The following is a 21,313-nucleotide window of genomic DNA, read 5'->3' as shown; positions in this document are numbered from 1 at the left end:
TCACTTCTAGAAATGACATAGCCAGGAGGAAGGGCGCTGGCAACATCTGGGTCTGATCTGGCATGGAGCCAGGTTTCAGTAAGAAACAAAGCATCGGATTTCTCTGTATTCAAAAGATCAAATATGTGTGCTTTGTTCTTAGGAAGGGAGCGGCAGTTGATACTCCAAAATGTAGGTACTTGCCTGCCTTTGGAAAGGAAATTTTGTGTGTAGAAATGTCCATTCCTCTTGATGCGGCAGTTACCAATTTAGTGTGCCTATGACCCAGCACAAAGTCACAATTAGGACATTTAAAACTACACTGTAAGAGATTGCACACGGTACAAGAAGAGGAAACATTTCCTCTGAGTAGCAAAAGGTCTTTAGCAGCATAAGTAAATAAATTGGTGGTATTTGTAACAGTTGGAGCATAATTGCAAGCCGCTGAGCACGTCAGGGCGTGGCCTCCGGCGCTCCCGCTGCGCGCGCGCGCTGAGCGCTTGTATCGGGTCGCTATTTGAAGCAGTGAAAGCAACGAGAGAGGTGGCAAGAGTGTCGCCCTGTCTGGCGAGCCCCGCGTGACTCTGGAGTGGAACAGAGCACGGAGTTAGAGCAGCTCCATCTTAGGAGTACAAGTGCGATGCGGTACAGTAGAAATAAACACATTTAAAGGAGAGCACTACAAATAAGATCATTAAAAGGAGAACAAAAGGTTCCCTGGTGCAATATTGAATATAGATATATAGATATATCTATGATTTTACTTTTGATTTTCTTAGGAACTACTGAACGGATTTACACCATTTAACAAAAAGCGCAATCTGCGAACCAAACTCTACCTTTTTGCCAAATTTGGTGTAATTCCGTTCAGCAGTTCGGGCTGTAGCCGTGTGTAAAGATCCCTATGGAAATGCATGGGGAAAACATGTTTTGGGACTCCCCTTTTTTCTCGGCCCCCATTTGACGAATCACCCCCAAACTTTCAGAGAAGGAGCGTAGCGGAGCGCCTCATCTTCTTTGAGAATTTCGTGAAGATTCGTCAACCGGCATCAAAGTTATTCCAAATAGAATGTCGGACGGGAGGTTCACCAGGACTATCTAAAAATGAAGGAGGAGGAGCAACAGCTTGCATAGTACACATTTGTGAAAGAAAGAGAGGGAGAAAAAATAGGAGAAGAAACTGTAGATGAAACAAAAGGCAAGCAGTGGATGGAAAAGTGAAGGAGTAAATGTAGAGGAATGGAAACAAACAAAAGAAATGTGGTACACTGATCCCCAGAGGTTAATATGTAGAATAAGTACTAGTGTGTGAATCACTGACCCACAAAAGGTTACAATATAGAGTTGACAATAGTGTGTGAATCACTGACCTGCAATGAGGAGGCAAGTGAGCAAATCACTGATCCGCAAGAAGTCAAGATGTATTGAAAACACATGTGTGCAAATCACTGATTTGCTAAACACAAGAAACAAATTGCGTGATGGTTGAATGATCTGCTTGAATAAATTTAGGGTGTGCGAATCACCGTGCCATTTGCGAAGTAAGAACAATAATGAAAGAAGAACGTTACAAATGATGTAGGCAAAGAGCAAAATAACAATGGTGTGCGGATGACTGAAATCCGCGTAATGGAGAACTCTGGTTGCACGGAGGAGTCATAGAAAAATGCGGCGCTAGGCAACAATGAAAGCCGACTCGTCACCATATTTTTGCAGGAATCACGCAGGAACACAGGTAGTTTCTGTATGTTTATTCCTGTAAGGCTACGAGCCAGCTACTTCCGGTAGCGTCGTGCAGCACTCTAGTTGTTTGGACGCTGGGGGGATATAAGGCACTGGATCCTGGGCCCCGTTGTGGTAAGTGGACAGTGGCAGTGTCCCTGCCGCTTTTACAACACGTTTACCTGGCGCATTGGTGATTTTACTACCATTTTAACTGCAAGAGCGTGTGAGCTCATTTAAATTAATCTGGGGCACTGTGTGAGTGTGAGCGTGTACGCTCCCCCGTATGCTGCTTGATTTGCATTTTTACTGTTGTTCACTGTTCTGGGCACTCTGCTCTGCTGATGCTCTCACCTGAAGGCAGGCAGTTGCAGCAACGGTACGAAAAACGCTGGACTCGTCCTTCCTTCCCGCCTCGTTCTGACGCCGGTGACTAGCACCGTTCGAGCAGAGGGCGTGGAAGGTCTGAGCCAGCTACTTCCGGTAGCGTCGTGCAGCGCTCTAGTTGTTTGGACGCTGGGGGGATATAAGGCGGATGTGCTACCGGCAGCACAGCGGACGAGCGCAGCGGGCGCGACGAAGGCGCGCCGAAGTTGCGCCTAAGTTAAGCCCGTCTGCGCCCGTCCGCGGCCGAGCACGGGCCAGGGCCATACCCCCTGCTCCTCCGGAGGGCCATCTATGCTGGAGCAGAGATGACTTACTATCCCTTCGTAATCCCTGCCGCAGTCATGCTTGCTTACATAGCATGAGGGCTGAGGATAACACTGGTTGTAGGCAATGCCACCATACCTTTGATAGGGTTATGGCTGTATCCACTGAGTCTCGCGATCTGGTTTGTGGCTTATTGAACGTTCGTCCTCTACGCAAACACAAACTAGAGGTATATGATCTTATCAGTGATAAGCAGTGGGATTTAGTTTTCCTAACGGAAACTTGGCTAGACGCGACTGCGCACCCGAGGCCATTGAAGCCATTCCGGAAGGCTATTCTTTACTGAGGCAAGACAGATTGATAGGAAGGGGTGGCGGGATAGCTATTGTAGCTAAACAGGGTATCCGCTGCCAGATGGAGCAGATTACGATCAAGGACAGTGAGGCGAGTGCTTTCTCCTTTTTTGTGAATGGAGGCTGTACAGTGAAGGGCCTATTAATATACCGGCCACCTGGCCCGGCGGCGAGATTTAGCGAAAGCTTGAAAGAAGTTATTACAGAGGCCGCATTGCGCGCAGATAAGTTTCTAGTGTTGGGAGACCTCAATCTACACTTAGATGACCCTGCAGACAAGACGACCGGGGACTTCTGTGAAGAGATGAATGCTCTTCAGCTTGAGCAGAAAGTTACCGATCCTACCCACCAACGGGGCCACTTATTGGACCCTATATTTGCCAACTGGGGACAGGTGGAGGCCCTGACCCCTGTACCTATCCCTTGGTCAGACCATCACCTGGTTCCCTTTTTGATTCATATTCAGGGAGCCAGGCGATTGGAGCAGTCTGTACCAAAACATCCTAGGCGTAGATGGGCTGCCTTCTCCCAAGCCAGGTTCAGCGAGGCACTTGTTTCGGGGGGCGACCCTGGGGGAGATGATGTGGAGGAAGCCAACTCGAATCTAGATCAGCGCATTGCTGAGGCCCTGGATCATGTTGCCCCGCTCGCCCCGGCTAGACCCGGGGGCCGCGCTCAGAGAACGGCTCCATGGTATAGCGAAGAAGTGCGGGCGGCCAAGGTTGTGTGTAAACGCGCAGAAAGACAGTGGAGGGTAGCCTTTGCCACTCAAGCTAAAGCTGACTATGTAACCAGCAGACGTATCTATCACAGACTTATTAGGAAGGCTAAGACGACATATTATGACATCAGGATTAAGGAAGCTAAAAATTCCATGAAGGAACTGTTTTTAATTTACAAATCACTTTCAACTGGGAAACCTATGGCAGTTCCAGAGGAACTTTGCTCGGTGTACAGCTGTAATCAAATAGCAGAGTTTTTTTCTAATAAGGTAGCAAAGATCTACTCTGCCTTCCCTGATCAAGCTAGTAAAGGCTCTGAGTTTAAAGAGGAAGTTAGGATGAGGGGGGATCAACGGATGCTGACCACTTTCACCACCCCGCCTACTGAGGCACTTATCCAACTCTGTGGATCTATCAAGTCCCACCACGTCCAAACGTTTGGTGGGTAGTTTGCACATATTAGAGCCGTATATCCGTTATCTTCTTGACATCTCCTTTGAGACCCATACTGTACCAAGTGCTTGGAAACGGGCGGTGGTCCTTCCTCTGCAAACAAACCCAAATATTAGCTTTGAGAAATTAGAAAATCTCCGTCCCATCTCTCTCCTGCCGTATTTGGCGAAGGTTGCGGAGAAAACTGTGAACCTCCAACTGATGAATTTTGCGGAAGAGGCTTCTCTGCTCCACGATTCCCAGTTTGGCTTCAGCCCCCGACACTCAACGGAGTCAGCACTTCTCACGGCAGTAGAGGCTTTACGACAAGGTGTGGATGAGGGCCAGACCATGGCCATGATACTTCTGGATCTCAGTGCAGCATTCGACACTGTAGCACATTCCATCTTGCTACAGTGTCTGAATGATGGAGGAGTATCAGGGGCCGCGCTTGGATGGATCCAGTCCTTCTTGACATGCAGATGCTATCAAGTCCGATTGGGAGACTGCTATTCTAGGGAGATTAGCTTGGGCCAGGGCGTGCCACAGGGCTCGTCCCTGAGCCCAACATTGTTCAATCTTTATGTCTCCCCATTGGCGACGATAGTTGAAAGTCATGGCATGTGCCTAGTATCCTATGCCGACGACACGCAGTTGGTCATCTCCCTCTCACGTAGGCCTGGTCTTGCGGCGGACAGTTTCAGAGTTTGCATGCAAGAACTGGCAACCTGGATGTCCGCCAACTGTTTGAAACTTAACGGTAGCAAGACCGAGGTACTCGTGGTGGGGAGAGGACCATCTGCCTGGTCCTCGGCATGGTGGCCATCCTGTCTGGGAGAAACTCCTGTTCCCTGTCGGGAAGCTAGGAATCTTGGAGTGTGGATTGATGTCGATCTTGCCTTTGGCCCCCAGGTCAGCCGGGTGGTGGGGGTATGCTATGGAGTCCTGAAAACTCTGAAGAAGGTTTTGGACATCTTACCAATTACAGCACGGCGGACTCTTGTGCATGCCCTCGTCACCTCGCGCCTAGATTATGGCAATCTGCTGTATCTGGGGGCCACGGGAAAGATCATCAATCGCCTTCAGGTGCTGCAAAATGCAGCCGCTCGCTTAGTTCTGAGGCTCCCAAGGAGATCTCCTTCTAAAGCAGCGCTCCAGGTCCTACACTGGCTTCCCGTCAGAAAAAGGGTGGAGTTTAAGGCCCTTTCCACGTGTCACAGTATTCTGAGCGGTATAGCTCCTGCCCCGCTGCGGAAACTGGTCACTCGCTATGAGCCCTTACGGAATCTGCGTTCCTCCCGTACAGGGCTACTGAAGGTTCCAAAAATAAAGAAGGCCCGCATGGGGGGCAGGTCCTTTAAATATCTGGCCGCCAAGCAGTGGAATACCCTACCCGCGGAGCTACGTTTGGAGCTCTCGGAGTCCACTTTCAGGAAAAAATCGAAGACTTGTTTATACGGGAGGTAAGCGACAGTGATGGCTGTTTGGACTGACTACTCCACTTACCATAGCGCGGGGACACGCCGGGGAGCGTAACCAGGCGCTCTATAAATCTTCCCAATAATAATAATAATAAGGCTACACGGTAGACAGCGCTTCACAGCCAGACTCCCATCCAACTCCAATCCCCCACAGTGCCTTTGAAAGAACCAGTCCCAACAGCCAAACTACTAAGCAACCATAGAACCTCTGGGAGAGAATGACATAGGAGAACAGAACGCTCTGCTCCCAGCACATCCCAGCACTAATCAAAGATACTACATAATGGCATTGTGGAAAGGTGGATAAAGATATTGAAGGAAGGATTGCAATTGGCTGTGGCTTCGGGAAAAGAGTGTCATGAAACCTCCAGAGAATTGGTGTTAAGATATCGCAATACTCCTAGGGATGTAGGAGGAAAATCTCCATTTGAATAGATGCGTGGAAGTTCGGCTGGGTGCAATATGAACCAATCATGGACGTTGGGTGTATTTGAGAAAATTAAACAAGACAACAAGCGGCATGTCATTAATTGATGGAGTGGCGAAACTGTCTTCAATCCTGATTGTCAGATTTGAGATGAGGCTATGACTAATCCTAAATGTCAAAGCCATGAGGTGACTCTTAAGTTGGATAAGTGGGTTCCTGAGAAAAAGGGAGGTATGTAAGAGCAGGGGGAATCCAACTTCACCAAACCTATGAAAGTGTCAGAGTTGATAATGATGTGGTGGAATTGACTGATGAGAATGTGTGGCGCACTAACAAAGTGTCTGTATTGAAGAAATGTTTATGGCCTAAGGAGTGGGGTACAGACAATAATGCATTCACTAAGGCAGGATTAAAAATGGAGATGAGTGTGGATCAAAGGAATGGCAGATTAATGACACACAAGAGACACTCTTCCATTTGGAATAAGGGTTATGTGATCTCTTAAGAAATGGACATTGGTAAACCATTTTATCTTGGTTTTGAAGATGTTAACATTTTATGTTTAGGTATATATTGTTTGAAAACCATAGTACATATGATATTCAAACTAATGTACTGTATTTTTTGTATGGAAGGGAATATGTGATATCCTTGTGATTACATATGGAATATTGACATGGACTCCAGATCATAGAAAGAAAAGGAAGACATGTCAAGATTCCAGATGAGGCAGTTGTTCAGATTCTCCCTTCTGTAGGGTAGAGGTTATCTTATCGAAATAAATTATATCTTACTCACAGTGTGAAGGCATTACCTCATTGAAAAATACAGCACTGTCTCTTAATTTATTAAAGTTGCATATTATGTCCAATACCAATATAAAAATACAAACCCCAGAATTCAATGTGCTATTGGCTTAAAGGGCAGGCAGCATGTAAGTACTGTGCACATAAGCTGTAGGTTACTGAAAGATATGTAGAAGGTCACAGAATCACCATGACCAAAACACAGAACACATTGCTTTTTTAACCTAGTTACTCATGGCAACACTTAAAAATGGTGCAAAATGTATCACTAACTACAACTCTACTAAGTGAAAGTGTAAAGGTTTCTGAAATCTAATGCAAAAACGCAACAAATATAGAGCAATCACTACAACCCTGCACACTTTGTCTCCCGAATTCATGACTCGACCTGTAAGACTTCATAATCAATATCATTTTTCACATCTGTCACTCATCCAACAGATACATGGCTAGTGTCATGAATGTAAGAAGTGAGTAACATGCTTTTATTGTGACATTTACTAGAGGACATTCTCAACCCAGAAATTATCAGACAATTAAGAACATGTCCAAAATAATGAAATGTATATGTTTATAACAATTTCAAACATTACCTTGAGTGCACAATCAATTTTCTAGAAAAATTATATATCAATTGAGTCAAAATCTTTGGCCAAAAGCTGGTACTACCTGCTACGAAAAACTATTTTCGTGGTAAGTGCAGCATCTTTAAGTTATGACCAGATGAACAAGCTGTTATTTCTCATAAATGTCAACTGACCTCACTATGTACAAAAAAAGAGAGGATCCTCCCTGAGCACCACAATATCAATTCTAATTTAGAAGTAATGTCACTAGTATAAACAATCCAGAGTCTGTAATCAACACAATAGGATCAGGTAGTATGCTTGATGAACGAAAATATGTGTAGTCCCTTGATCACATATATTGATCATATGTTATTGTAATCCATTTCTCATGTCCAAAAAGTATAAAGATCAGTAGTCCAATATCGTAATAAGTTCTCCTTTGGTCAATTATACACTCAAACGCAGTCAATGTTCCAAAATGGATCTTCTTTATTTTCTTGAATCGAAATTTCTACAACCAAATGCAGCCAACGCAGCCAACACGTGTTTCGTCAAGCACGAGTTTGTGCAAATGACTTCCTCAGGGCTGCAACCCAAACATCAAAAATTTATATATCAATCATTAATATACATAAGTAACATTATTTACAAGTAAATCCCAAGTATATCCATTAAAGGTAAGTATAATTATTAAGAGTATTAAGGAAATATTAAGCAAAGGGCACCAAAAGTCATTGTGATGTACGAGAGAAAGGAAGAGAAACGGACCAGAAATTAAAAAACACCACCAAGGTCTTGAAGTCACCATTGTGCACATCCTCTACCAAAAGTAAGAAGGGTTCTGACATAAAACTATATTAACCTGTAACTCTGGTAACAGTCTACGAGATTCAATAATCTATTCCAGAAACTGACTCTGTCTCTGTTTCTGTAAAAGTGAGGATATTCCGAAATTATAAGAAAGAGGAACATGACCTATGTACCTCCAATAACCACCAATAGGATCTCACACCTGGGTATCGCATTATATTATAAAAGCCAAGAGATCTGTCCCCAATGTAACAATAATCATTGGAAATAAACGGGAACCCCCAAAGTTAGGTGAGACAACCGGACAAAATACAAGTCTCACATGAAGTTATTAAGGGGCAACGTGTAGTTCTTAATCACTTACCACTTGTTCAGTGTAACAAGTGTTCTGCAATCACAGTTCGAAAGTTCTTCAGACTACACGCGAGTAAGGAAACTTCTGAATATATCTATAATTAGAAAACATATTTTTCACTAATAATCTTGTTCAAGTTGTTAGATATCCCTATCTTCACAGGATACCCCTATATGATATCTCACCTCCGTTATATATTCAAACAAATGACAAGAAATCACTTGTCCTATCTTCCATTTTTAACCAAATGCCACAGTGTTGCTCAAGGTCACTCCTACCAAAACAAAGATATAAACACAAATCGAACCACTGTTAATAATATAGACAACCCCAATTTATGTATGCAGTAATAGGTGCAGTACATTATACTTAACCTCCTTATCCAGAATCATTCAGTAGTCCAATATACAATATCTGCAAATCCAGTCAAAGGCACACCATCAGTAACCACTCTTAAGTCATTATCCCAAATAAACCATTTAAAATATGGAAAAAACTTGTTTTTTGCCTCACCTCAATAATATAATTTGCCACTACATATGAGTACGTATTCTAAAACGGGGGGTAAGAGAGAAACTATCAGTATATGCACACACATATCATTTGCTTTACTTAAGCCATATCCGTAAGTGCACTCATCTAAGTAATGAAATCATTCCGATTCTTTCGAAACTCGCGTGCAGCACGGCCGCCATATTGACCGTCCTTTAAATACTCTATGGCTGTCAGCGCCATCTTTCAGCGGTTTATCATATATAATACATCCGTATATGTCATATAGAACTTATATTCTAATATCAAATATATATAGTAAAATATCCTAAAAGTAAACATTAATAGTGTAGCGCCTATATCTAAACAAGCATTGGCATAGCCAATAGGTCTCGCTTGTGGGACCTTAAAAGTATTTAGTTTTGCAGCACAATATCCGAATATGCAACAAGGATATTGTGCTGCAAAACTAAATACTTCTAAGGTCCCACAAGCGAGACCTATTGGCTATGCCAATGCTTGTTATATAGTGCCGACAACAGTAGTGATACATGAAGCAAAAATTACAAGTGAGCATGTTACAAAAGCAAACGTTACGTTACATGAGACAATAGTGACAGTTGTGCAAGTATCAAGAGCAAACAAAATACAAGAGGTAGCAAACGATATGTTCTTAGAGGAAACAAGCTTCTCGGCATTGCTGGGTCGGAGCAGCAGGCAGATGCGAGTGGAGCGCGCCCTGGAGAGGGAGGGGGTGGGAGGACTAGGCAGCGGGAGAGAGGGAGAAAGGAGCGCGAGAGCCCAAGGCGATGGCGGCGGCAGAAGAGCGAGGGAGCAGTTTTTATAAAGCGAGGACAACAGTAGTGATACATGAAGCAAAAATTACAAGTGAGCATGTTACAAAAGCAAACGTTACATGAGACAATAGTGACAGTTGTGCAAGTATCAAGAGCAACAAAATACAAGAGGTAGCAATCGATATGCAATAGCATATCTGAGGGAACACGGCCTGGGGGAAGCTGGCTGGGGAGGGGGAGGAGAAATGAAAGGAAGGCTGTGTGCGGCGTAATTAGGGGAGGAGAAGCCGCAGAGCGCACGCTGGGCGAAGCCCTTTGATGTGCTGTGCGGCAAATGGAAGGAGGCTGATGCGCGTTCATGTTTGAACACGTGGTTCACATGAACTTCAGGAAAACGCCAGCAAAAAGCTGGTGGTTTCATGATGTTTTCGCCGCTTGAATTCTCGCTCCGCTCGATGCGCATGCGCGCATCGATAGGTCGCGAGACCTAAAAAGCGTACTAAACTAGTCCGGACGCCGATCACCCACAATCTGGTCCCCTTTCTATGTCAGTCATCCTGCGTGTACTATAAACACAGTTATATAAGGAGTCTTAGTTAATACACAATTCCGGGCCAATATTATTAACCGCTCCGATGGCAAAAATGAAAGGTCAAGAAACTGCTAATGGATATACTTGGGATTTACTTGTAAATAATGTTACTTATGTATATTAATGATTGATATATACATTTTTGATGTTTGGGTTGCAGCCCTGAGGAAGTCAATTGCACAAACTCGGCTTGACAAAACACGTGTTGGCTGTGTTGGCTGCATTTAGTTGTAGAAATTTCCATTCAAGAAAATAAAGAAGATCCATTTTGGAACATTGACTGCGTTTGAGTGTATAATTGACCAAGGGAGAACTTATTACGATATTGGACTACTGATCTTTACACTTTTTGGACATGAGAAATGGATTACAACAACATATGGTCAATATATGTGATCAAGGGACTACAGATATTTTTGTTCATCAAGCATACTACCTGATCTTATTGTGTTTATTACAGACTCTGGATTGTTTACACTAGTGACATTACTTCTAAACTAGAATTGATATTGTAGTGCTCAGGGAGGATCCTCTCTTTTTTTGTTCATATAAAGTCCATACCCAGGTGTGGTCTCTGGGGGCTGTCTGGTAACCACCCCTTTTCTTCCTTAGCAGCGCCTTCTCATATTTTGTCGGTTTAATTAGAGTTCCCTTTACTATTGTTGAGCGCCCTTTCTATACCTGTTACCAGGGAGTTGCTAATCATTTGACCTCATTATGTGACATTATTAGCCAGTATTGGCTTTTTATCTAATATATTTTTTTTATTCAGGTTGCTTTAGTTTTTCTCATCATTGCAAGTATGGTGGGTTGGCTGAAACTCTTCAACTGGCTGAAGGTATCACACATGACAGCTACCTGTACTTTACATTATTAAGTTACTTAGTATAAGGGTAAACGTAGGGGTAGGGTGCTGTTGAAGGAAGGAACAAGGAACACACTGCTCTTAACAATTAACAATGCAAATAAAAGTGTATTGGTGACTTTTGTAATAATTTGTAGTCATTTGTGCACAGACAAAAAAACTTGTGCTTTTAACACATGCCGTTGTGGAGAGTATTGCAGTCCTTGACTGAGAGTGAGATGGCAGGCAAGGAAGAATGGTGGGTTCTTATGCGTGCCTTACACTAAACTCAGCTATGTTAAGCTCATACACCATTTGTTTCCAGAATCCAACCTTCCTTTTAATGCCTCAGTTTTTTCCCTCTCCAGACTATACATTGACACTTACCACTAATGCATGAGGCAATAATCTTTGCCAAAAATAGAACAATATCTTGTGTTACTTAGCATTCTGCCATGTCACTGGCCCTGAATGAATGAATCTACTCTCGTACCTAAACTTGCTTAACTATGAGTCTCTGCATTTGGAGGCTGACAGCTGTCAGAAACTCCTTTCCAAACAGTCCTTTTCAGGTTGACAGAAGTCAGTTTGAAATATAGACTTTCAATTTATAGAAGCAGGCTCGCCTGATGCCCAGTAGAAGAATGACTAACAGAGGTCTTGTAAGTGTGGTCTGCATTTTAAGGAAGCACCACAACTCTGTGATGTTATGAGTTATGGGCACCACTCTCTCAGAGTGAGAGAGGGAAGAAGAGAATGAAAATGTCTGAAACAGGGGCATAGCTATCTATGGTGCAGCAGGTGTAGTGGCACAAGGTTCCAGATGCCTGTGCAGCCTCATGAGACTGATTACTTCTGTACATTACCACTCATCCAGCAGTTAGAAGGCCCATTTTACTTGCCTGCACTAGGGTCATTTGCACAATTGTGACACCACTGCCGAACTATAATGTTTAAAAAAATGTAATGCTACAGCAGCAGCAAACAAATTGTGCACTGATCGCAACAGAAACAAAGTAAATGAAAGCACCATTGACTATGGCCAGTGCTAAATTTGTAAAATAATAAGACCCGGTGCCCAGAGTATTCCACTGTGGCAGACAGACAGTGCTGCAACACTTCTGGCTTGCAGAATATCCTGGCTGTGTTTTCTTGATTTCACCCCGTGCCTTTCATCCACCACTAGACACTGCTGTCACAAACTATCAAACTGTCACAAATTGTTTTTCCCCTGCTTTCTTTCATCCTCACTGTTTTGACATCTTTCTCTTCCTTCTTTTCGTCATTCCCTTACCTGCCCTGACAAGTGACAAACGGATTTTGGTGACAAAAGCAGTAGCCCACTGAACTATCCACATAAAATACGGTTCTTTAATCTGTATGGTACACGTTCTTTGCAGCTGACATATTAACCCTCTGCGCTATTGAATGATGAGTCAAAACTCACAGTAGACAAAAGTCAATCTCTATCCAGCAGGACGTTAATCTCTTGCGTTATCTTGACATTGTTTTTGTTTCCTGAATACTGCTGGACATACAAGAAACCCTGCAGCATGTGCTTTTAAACTAATTTTAAACACAGTGCCCCCCCCACCCAAGGTCAGTGGCAGGTGTGGCTGCACCGGTCGCACCACCCTAAAGTCATCCCTGCCAGTGTCACTGCCTTTTGTTGGTTGAACTCAAAACCTAGATTCAACAAATGATCACCATTGAATCAATTATTTTATTAGAGGTTACAAATGTCCTATAAACTTTGATTTTGAACTCTATTTATAGTCAGGTAATCAAGTAATTTTTTTTTTTTTTACTGAGTTAGTTTAAAAAATCTGATCTGGTAAAGCTCCCGTATTATGTCAAACCCAAGATTGAGCCATGCAAAATATCAATTCAAATCAAGACAACTTTACATCTTTGTGGACCCCTAGGTAAAATATTAACAATGGATCATGGAATAGGTCGAAATTATGTAGTGTGCATAGTTGCATGATATAAAAAACAGAAATAAATAGGAAGATAAAAATATGGACCTACATTCTGTATCTTACATACCTTAGGATTTATGGATGAACACAACCTTAGATGGCAGTTGCCCTCCGTCCACTCGAATGGCTTCTGGACCGCAGCAGTTGCCTGTCTTGCTGTTGCCTCATGTCCCAAGCAGTATGGTTCTAAGTGTAAACAATGGACAACTCCACATAGCACTTGAGGTCTACCGCATGTGATGTGCAGGAGGAGGATGGAGACTTATTTGGAAGAATTGAAGGTCTGCACAACTTCCCTATTCCTGTTCTGTCTAAATTATGTGTATGTCTTGAATAGGTGCCAGAGAACCACAGAGACATGTGATGTGCCAGGAACGCATGCCATTCCTTTAGCAAACAAGTTCAGCTAGCTATCTAGAAGATGTTTATTTGTTAAAGGATCTGTCAAACATAATTTAACCCTCACTCATTTTCTCTAATTGAATCTTTCAGTATTTGTTTTACAAAGTTGTATCTTCAAGCATTTGAGGAAGTTAATAATATTTAAACTTTTGAGGCCCTACTTGGTCGCAAACATTTATGGAGTACACAACTCAAGTTTCTAAAATGCCATAGACTCACCAATGAAATTTCAGCAAACCCTCTTACTTTACCTGATAGACTTAGAGATTTCATTTTGAAGTCAAGCCTTTGGATCATATATATATATATCCCCACTCAGCAGGAACATGGCACAGATCTGTTAAGTGCACCTTAGTTGTTGGACTTACCAATACATTTTGCACCACATCGAGTATGTCATCATTTCAACCAACTATTGCTATAAGCATGACCATGAAACTGATTCACACCTGATTTTCTCAGTCCGAAAACCAACCTTGTTAACTCCTATCATCGCTACAAAACAGGCAAGCTCTGGTGGACCTGCTTTTAATTCACCAAATGCACAAATAGGGAGTGTTCTATTGCTTTTAGTCAGTGCCTCCTTGAACTTTGAGAAGCTGTAGAAATCAATGTTATTTACATTGTGTGTGCCTTGTAGCTCAGCAGCAAAGGTTTTAGGCATTTCAGAAAGTCTTTAAAATATAAAATGTATTTCTCTGCCCAATTCGACGAAATTAGAAATGTGCCTCCCATCTTAATTTCTGTGTTCACCGCCGAGAGGCATACTCAGAACCTTGAATCTTAGTGGTAACATTTTTGTTGAAATAGAATCTCTGATAAAATTGTAGGAGTGCTGAACTTTACTTTTTTTTCATTCTTAAGGTAGATAATAAGGAGAATAGTTTTGTTAGAGGATCTTCAATATATATCCACAATGTTTGTGTAAATCCACCAGTTGGCCTCAATAAATATAAACGTGATCCAATATTTGAAGAAGTTTTGTAGGCTAATTCCACCATCATATTTATCAGTTACTTGCATAGTAAGATAAATTCTACTTTTTCTTATTTTTCCACATGAAGTCATATATCATGTACATTTTAAAGAGGTTGTTTGACAGTAGGAGGGGGAGCATAATGGTGATAAAATTGACTTGAGTGGTTATCCTCATTTTTTTATATTCTACTTTTTCCCACCAAGTCATACATTTTGGGGACCATGCAGAAAGTAGATATTTTACTTTCTGATGAAGGCTGCTTTCTTGTGTCTTCAAAGTTTCTACTGAAATGTATGCCTATGTGTTTGATTTGCATTAATTATCAGCATAGTTTTGTGTTAGTTAGTATTGAAGACAAACATTGATTGTTTACGGGTAAATTGTGTGGTGTTATGTTATGTTATGTTATGTTAATTTATTTTTCTAATGCGCACAGCTACCCAACAAGGGTTTCCCAGCGCAGGCCCTGAAAAACTCTGAAAAGCTAGATTAGAATTATTGATTAAATAGCCAAGTTTTTAATTGCTTGCGAAAATTGGGGTACAAATTCTCTTTCCGCATCACGTCAGGTAAAGAGTTCCACAGGGTTGGGCCAAGAAAGGAGAAGGAGCGACCTCCCATTCTCACCAATTTGAACCTGTAAATTTCAAATTTCTCTTCTGTGGAGGAACGTAACAGGCGGGCGGGATGATATGGGCGTACCAGATCTTGCAAGTATTTGGCTGCAGAGCCATTCTTGATTCTAAACATATAGCACAGGGCTTTGAATTTTGTATGGTTTTCCACCCTGAGCCAATGCAATTCTCTCAGGGCATTAGACATGCTGGACATTCTAGGAAGTCTGCACAGCAATCTGGCTGCAGAATTCTGCACCACCTGAAGCTTACGCAGCACATCCCTGTTTGCACCCAAAAAAGGATGTTTCCATAGTCCATGGTGTTATCTATGTTTATGGAGTAACCTGACACACTCGCCTATTGGTTGATTGTTTCTTAGATTGCAGAAACGGCAGCCCCCACTACTTGTGATAAAAAAAGTCAGTATAGCATGACCCTTTGTAGTGGTCTTTAAGGATTGGAATGCTGTTTATGGATGTATTCATTCTAATTTCTGTGAGAAAGGGTTCGATTGCAAGTAAAAAATATAATGGTGACAGTGGACAGCCTTGTCTGGTCTCTTGGGAGAGATATATTTTACCTAAGAAATAATGTTTAGCCCGTATTCAGACTGAAGGTTTGTTATATAGAGCAAATAGCATGTGCTCAGAATTGTTTCCTGTTTTGAGTTTTTGCATGACTGAGCACATCAAGGCCTTCTCTGCATTTGGGCCATGGCCATCACGGGTGAAGGTAATAGATTGGTATTTTCTACTACATGGCAGAAGAGTGTGATTATATCCATATGCAAGTCTTCCTTTAACAACTTTAGTCTGGGAGGGGTGGATCAGTAGGGATAGGTTTTTCCAAGTCTCAGTGCAAGAATATTTTTAACAAATCTTGCAGTCTACATTTACAAAGGAAATTGGTCTGTAGTTGTTGACCACCATGAAATCCCAGCACCCTCCAGAGGGTCTTTCCAGTCTTTTTGAATAACAGCAATGGCGGCATTTCATTTTGAGCCTAGCATTATTTCTGTGACTATGAAGTGTTTTCAAAAGGTCACCATTTGAGGTAGTAGCGTGACTTGGAAGTTTTTTAAGAAGTTCAGTGGGAGGCCAACAGGGCCTGGAGCTTTCCTGGATATAACGGAGATAATCACCCTCTGGATTTCTGAATAGGTTATGTTTTGTTTCAGAAATTTATTGTTGCAATCATTGAGGCTTGGCAAATGCTTTTTTTACTTGTAAGCTTAGCATTTATTTGAGGGGGTGGTTGATTGTGTGATTGTGGATTGTATAATTCAGAGTAGTCTTCTTGAAAAAAACGTTTTCACTCTCAAGTATCTCTAAAATAGTGTTACCAGATTTGTTTTTAATAGCAATGGTGAGAGTACTGTAGGCCTTCTATTTAGGGTAATTAGCTAGTATTGTCCAGGCTTGTTTAATTCCTTTAATGTTTTCTCCTTACTACTTTACACCCAGATGTGAGCATACATACTAAATATTTTATTATATCTGTTTTTCATTGACATCAGTTTGTGTAAATAATCAGGGTCTTTCGTGTGAAATAAATAATTTCTTGCTGTTCGATTTCGGATTCTCGATTGTTCAGTCTTTTGTCTGTGTTTTTATTTTTTGTGGGCATAATATTAATTACCATGTTTCAGGGTAATTTTATCAGTATTATTTTCATTTAAAAAGTTAATAATAGCAGTATTTACTTGTTTTTTTAGTGTTCGATCCAGGTGGAGCCCTTCATCTATTCTTTATACTTTTTCTTTAAGAGTTTTTTTGGCTATTTTTAGTTCTAGGGTAATACAGGTGTAGTCAGAGATTACATTTGGCTCAATAGTTGAATTGTTTAGCTTTGGGTGTAAGAATGGTATTTATCCACGATGTAATTAGTTCTTAAAAGTGTGTTGTGTGGAAGTAGAAAGTACATTTTCTCCTAGTTGGATTATAAAGGCACCATATGTCAATCGCGCAGTGATTTTACCAAAGTTTTTCATCTGTTTATGGGATGTATTTGGCCTATTACTGCAAGAGTAGCTTCCGTCTAAGGAAATGGCCCATAGAAGACTGAAGTCCAGGGCTGCTAGGATACCTCTACCTTTGTGTAATGCAGATCTGTGAGTCATCAACAGTCGGGGCATAAATATTCACTATGTAGAATGTCAAATTCTTGCTGTCTACGTTTGTGATTAACCACCTACAGTTACCATCATGGGATACTGAAACCCTCTTTTCGCTATTAGAGTGATGACACCATTTCATTTCTTATGGGCTGGAGAGCACATCAAAGTTTGTATCCAGTGTTACTGCATTGTGTTACATTCTTGGAAAACCTACTTTGGTTTTGTGCATAAGAATCGTGTATCTTTTAAGTTTTAGACAGTATCCCAGAAGTGCCTTCCTTTTAACCGGATGGTTAAGTCCTTTGGTATTAAGGGAGTGAATTTTTAACAATCCATTAGCCTTAGAAAATGATATATTTTTGCATTTTGTGTCAAATGTTGGTTTCTATTAGTATAACAAAATGTTTCAAGAACAGAGATATCCTGTTTATAAGGTTCCCATGCTGTAACAGTTTAGTATCAAGAGGTTGTAGTCATGTTATTAACCCCTTCGACGCTCATGACGAGCTGGGCTCGTCATGAGGTAGCCTCCTCGCACGCTCATGACGAGCCCAGCTCGTCATGAAACATGCGGTTTTAAAAATCTCAGCACAGGAGCAGAATTCCGCTAGCGCGCATGCGGTTAAGACTAAGCTGCATCCTGGTTGTGGAAGCATTACTAACATGTCTGGCTCGGGGAGAGCATCTCAGTGATGGGGTAAGAACTTGGCAAGAGATAGTCGCCAAAGCAGAGAGTGAAAGAGTAGAATTAAGAAAGAAGTAGAACAACAGGATAAAATAAACCACCCAAAATAGGCCCATCCAGGGAGTGGTGGAGCTGTGGAGACGAAGGCTGACTCCCAGGAAGCTCTAAGCAATGCTGCAAACCAAGGAGAGCTACTTACATTTCAGTCAACATCATAGCGTAAAATGCAGGCAGGTATAGAAGTGGGCACAACTGGGACATCTTGCAAATAGTGGGTATAGAAAACTAGTACAGGCATAAGTAAAGCCATAATTTCTCTCTTAATTCAGTAGTCCTTACAATTAAATGTACGTAGACTGTATAAATCCAATTTTGCTAATTAAAAACTGTAGCTAAAGAAACTCTTAAAACAAAACAAGCAAAAGTGAGACAGTCACCTATAAGCTAGAGCTACTAATAATGTGGAAGATATGGCAAGGTGGTATGTTATGAAACACTTTTGAGTCATTTCGAAATTGTCGATGAACTTCTGGCTGGTAATGAAGTCAATATTGCATGTTGACAACACTATGAAGGAAACTGTCTGATCAAGGAAAACAACATTTACAAGATGGTCTTTGAAGTAAATCTAGGAGCGGCTTGACGGTAGCGGTGTAGTTACTTATTTTAAGAGTGAGAGTATATCAGGCCATTGGTAGACAGGTTACAATTTTGGTATTGTTAGATGAGAAGAGTACAGCATAGATATGAGTGGACTGACTGTTTAGAAAATGAAGAGTGGAAGATTGGATGAACCGTAAGTAAGACACTATTAAGACTACAGGAAACATCTTGAGTTAGAGTGTGTTAGACATGCAGAGACAATCAGCAGGAGTGTGCAAATGGTTAGTGTGCAAATTGTTAATATCAGTGTGTGTCCACCCAAATGGTGGAGAACACGTATATAAGGCATAATTCAGTGTAAAAGGCATCTATTACAGAGGAAATGGAACAAATGTACAATGCATACATTACATTTCTGTTTGTGTCAAGAAAAGATTCAAGCAGCATCAACAAATTATGTTTTTCCATTGCTAATGCCAATTCCTCATCTTTGGAGGGCCCACAAAGGCGAAAGATATATTCAAAGCTATAGTTTTGCTCCATAGTGCTAATAACCCTTTTCTGCAAGATCCTTTGATATTCCAATCTTGAACCCTTTCCAGACAATAGATTTCTTTTCCACATGTGTTCCTCGATAACTTCTGTTTGTGGATATGACAAGGGCCTAGATATCACTGGTCTAGAGGATTTTAAATAATACAGCTGTCAGCTTGTCACTTTATGGGCTTTCTCAATTTTGAAGTCCTTCTTGAAAGAGGCACCCAAATGTTGTGGTAACTATGTTTCTAGGAAGGAGGCATAGGAGCCAGCTTCTTTCTCTACATTCTCAGTTAGGCCAACAATTCTAAGGTGACTCTTATGTTCCTGTCCTCAAGTTCTATAATCTCTTTTTCTATTTTTTGCAACTTCCTTTGCGGCTAGGACTGTTCTTTTCCATTGGATTTTTTGTTGACCTTCAACTTTACTTATTCTTAATTTTGCCTCTTCAATTCCCATGTGCACACTTGGGAGCATCCCACGTGAGAAGACCTGCTGATAAGAATGGTAAGTAGTAGTTGTTTTCTTTCCGCCGTTAGGTTCGAATGTTTGTGCCTGCACTCCAGTTCGACATTGTCACAGTGCTCTTTTTGATTCGCTCATTAACTTCCCCTTCATTGGTATTGTTTTTGATGGTGTCTCCAATTTTTGCATATCGAAGTATACATATTTTGTCGAGTCATTTCTACTGCGGCCCCCAGAGGGCCTCACCCTTTGGGCCTCCATTGTGTTTTCCAAGAATACTTTCCTGCTGATGAAATGAACGCCTTTCCATTACTGTCCTCGCTGCCAGGCAAAGTACCCTTGAAATGACTTACACCAGGTCTGCAATCTTTGCCTGTCGCCGGAACACAGAGAAGCTGTTTGCGATGCCTGCCAATCCTTATGCTTCAAGAAAACCCTTCAAGACCATCGCATACTTTGACTCAAGATGTGACGGAGGAGCAGAGAGGACGCTCCAGTCCTTTTCGGACATGATGACATCAAGGAGGAAGAAGAACAACCTCAAACATCGTTTGAGGAGGAAGAGGCATTCTCAATCGAAAGCAGTCCCTGGAGTTGACCTGGAGATGGAGGACGTAATGCCTGCTCAGCAGTCTATGAGTATTGTACCCCCTTCCCCTCAACACCATTCTGATAAGCCCATAACATATTTGGCTTTTCAGGAACATCATACAGAGGCCCTCGATCCACCACTACAATCTGGCTATGGTCGTCACCGATCAGCTGTTTCCAACCCCCCGCCATTCTGCTCAGAACCAAAAAAGCAAAGAAAGTCAAAAACTTCAACATCATCCACTTCTGTTTCCAAACACTAGCAGTCCCGTAGCTGGCCGGTACCCAACCCTGGGTGCCGAGCAGAATTCCACCATCGATGTCCACCACTCCGAAGCAGAGCTCTGGTGTTGAAACCGAAATCTGTGTTGATCCCAAACTTTTGAAGCCGACAGCAGAGCCTGATTCTGTCAGACCTCTGGAGCCAATCCTCCATTGACTCCAAGAGCAACTGGATGCTAGACAAAAACAGATTGTCACCCAGTCTCATACGGGCTAATTGATGCCCGCACTTTCACAGCGATTCCTCCACTACCCAAAAGACAGTTGCCTTTCCAGAAGGCACTGGACATACAATTACTGTGAAACACCACATGGAGGCAGACAAGGCTGCCAATCCTTTACCTCTTGCACCACCCTCACCACCTCCACCCCTCCACCAGTTTCATCCTCTCCACCACATTCTGCAGGGGACCCACTGGATATTTCACCTCAGGGTCCTACACATTCTGATGCAGCTGGGCATGATGGAAGACAGGACACTTTTGGTACTCCACCACATAACGACTCCTGGAATAACTCTGATAGAGACCCACTAGAGGACACAGACTCAGATCTTTATCCTGCAGGACCTGCCCCTCCTGATTACTCTATATTCTATCAGGAGCTTAGAAGGAAAGCTGCCTCTTTCCATCAAGTGGAACTCCATAAAAATACCTTAGAAGAAGATTTCCTGTTCGAAAGACTGTCTTCCTCTCACAGAACCACACAATACCTCCCAATGCTCAGGGTTTGCTTAGGCATACAGAATACATTTTAAAGACAGTATTAGAGCTAGGGTTATAGTCAGGGTGGATAAAATGTATAAGGCCTCCCCATCAGACCCATCTACATTGGGGGCCAACGTCCACCAGACTCTCTGATTATCACCACCTCTCAGAAGCAATCAAACTCACAGGCCAGTGTAGATGCCACACCGCCCACTTAAGAAAGTACACATATAGATGTGGTGGGGAAAAGGGTTGCAGCAGAATCAGCCAGGCATTGGTGTATCGCCAACTCTAAGGGCTTTCTTGCAAGGTACA

At 42.2% G+C, this 21,313-nt stretch overlaps 1 protein-coding gene across 2 annotated transcripts in view; it reads right to left on the bottom strand.

Moving 5' to 3' along the window:
• The window catches only part of LOC144770708 (free fatty acid receptor 3-like), a 126,844-nt gene extending 113,541 nt beyond the window's left edge, over positions 1 to 13,303 (bottom strand). For both annotated transcript variants that reach the window (XR_013598991.1, XM_078655436.1), the window contains exon 1: positions 13,082 to 13,303. The gene's annotated coding sequence lies outside the window, so the exon portion shown is untranslated. The remainder of the gene's footprint in view (positions 1 to 13,081) is intronic.
• Between the last annotated feature and the right edge of the window lie 8,010 nt (positions 13,304 to 21,313).

Source organism: Lissotriton helveticus, chromosome 7 (genome assembly GCF_964261635.1).
Source record: "Lissotriton helveticus chromosome 7, aLisHel1.1, whole genome shotgun sequence".
Taxonomy (NCBI): Eukaryota; Metazoa; Chordata; class Amphibia; order Caudata; family Salamandridae; genus Lissotriton; species Lissotriton helveticus.
Note: the sequence above shows the minus strand (reverse complement) of the source record. Positions and strands in the feature narration are given on the sequence as shown.